General features: G+C 46.4%; 1 pseudogene; it reads right to left on the bottom strand.

Annotated features, from left to right (window-relative positions):
- Positions 1 to 402: 402 nt before the first annotated feature.
- Positions 403 to 636, bottom strand: LOC125939446 (60S ribosomal protein L39-like; annotated as a pseudogene).
- Positions 637 to 2,070: the final 1,434 nt, after the last annotated feature.

Below are 2,070 nucleotides of genomic sequence, written 5' to 3'. Positions count from 1 at the left end.
GAAAGAACATCAGTCAGAAGAATAAGTTCTTGGAGAGATTGTAAAAAAAAGAGTCTTCAGAACCCCAGGGGTCATTACCTGACTCCTTGACCACAAAGCAGTGAAAACTTAGGTATAAAACGTGTGGAAAAAGAAAGGCAAAACCTTCCTCAAGCAAAGCTCCCCTCCACGCAGTTAATTTACTCACCCAGATTCCAGAAAGCTCATGAAAATCAGTTGGTAGAAAAGTAAAGGTGTGAAAAAGCAAGGAAAACATTTTTCATTTTTATTTATTTTCAATCAAAAGGTCTCACATGTTTATTACTGAACCAACCTACTGGTGCAGAAGCATCATAAGAGAGAAAAGTCAATTTCCTGATAAAACAGATCTACTGGTCAGGTAGTAGGGAGGTGATGGAACACATGACTTTCAGGCAGCATAAACGTGTGCCATCTCATGTACGATCCCTTACAGACCCAGCTTTGTCCTTCTCCAATGCCGCCTCTTGGAGTTGTATCTGATTTTATTACCAGTTTTCATCAAATCCAGTGGGGAATGGGATGATTCTGCTTTTGTTTCTTGGCCAGGAATCACTTGATCCTGAAAGCCTTGTGAGAAGACATGGCGAGAAACAGTCACAGCACACACCACGATGGCGGAGAAGAAGAAAGAGAAGGAAAACATTTTTTAAAATCTGCTTTGGTCCCACCCAGCTCAACCAAGTGTTTTCTTAATGCCATCCCAAAGGATGTTCAAGATGACCATACTGGCACACCCTCATTACAACACTGTCATTGTCAGAAGGTTCTTTATCCAAGAGTGGAGCAACCGTTCAGCCCACTGGAGGAATGGGGCTCACAATAAGGAAACACATTAAGATCAAAATGTGAAGTCAACATGCTGTAAGAAAAAGAAAAACAGACTCAATACCACAGAAGCTAATTAGAGCCCATGGACGTCCCCTGCCCCCCCCCTGCCCCCACTTCACCATGCATGGATTTCTTGTTCCATTTGCAAGGGAATCAAGAGGCCCATGCCAAAAGTCTGTGTGTAGGGAGCCTCTGGGTCACTGCTGACCCCCAGTAGCCCACATGGGAGCACATAGAAGGGCAAGGAGGAATGCTCCCTGGGGAATGCAGCTTCATCACAGAACTCTGTTCATATGGTAACCATCGCAGGGTGCCATGAGCCCCATCAAGATGAATATATGTGTTAGCAAGAGATTGATGTTGGGCTGTGACTGCTGCGCTTGATAAAGTGTTAGATAGGAAGACTGTATCAGATGATAATATTCCCCCCTGAATCAAGATCACAAATGAGCAGAGCTGCACCGGAGCATCAGGGTACCCCCTCCCAACCCACACAAACACACACAGGAGAACAAGCCAGTTGCCCAGGTATGGCGGCAGGTGTCAGGAAGGGTCGCCCCTCTTCCTTCTCCCCAGCAAGCTCAGGATTAGTGTTTGTTCTTCATGGGCCTTCAATCCTCTCCCACTGGCTTCTAGGCTATCTTGTCAGGGTACAGAAGGGTCCCTTTTAGGGACTGAGCCTCCCCCGGGCTCAGCCTGACAGGACCCACCAAGCTCCAGCTAATCTACTCTTGAAGGACTTCTAGTCCAGGCTGGGAGTCCGCTGCTCAATTGAACCATAAATGTAGTCACAGAGTCAGTGCTACAGGAGAGACTTCCAGGAGCAAAGCAGACAGAGGGTCACCACAAAGACTAGTGTTCTGCTTGTCCCTGGCAAGTACTAGAGCATCACACTTCAGAATGTCTCTAAAACATAACTTGGAAGTAAATTCTCCCTCCCTACACCCTGCCCAGAAATGGGGGGGGGGGGTGGTGGGGGCGTGGCGGGGGAGTGGAGCCTGATAAACCACAGTTTGGAGGACCTTATCAGAAATTATCTGTTCCATTCCAGAAAACACCTCCTGGGCATCTTCCACCCGCTACTCTCCAAATGCCTGCACGCTTCATAGAGTTTTAAGTTCAAGAAAAAGGATATGCTTATTTGATTGCAAGCACAAAGAGAAAAAAACTGCGATTTAGGAAGAATTTTCCCTAATAAGCTCCACAAACTCTTATGGAATG

Source organism: Panthera uncia, assembly GCF_023721935.1.
Source record: "Panthera uncia isolate 11264 chromosome B2 unlocalized genomic scaffold, Puncia_PCG_1.0 HiC_scaffold_25, whole genome shotgun sequence".
NCBI classification, from domain to species: Eukaryota; Metazoa; Chordata; class Mammalia; order Carnivora; family Felidae; genus Panthera; species Panthera uncia.
This window is presented reverse-complemented; position numbering and strand designations above follow the sequence as displayed.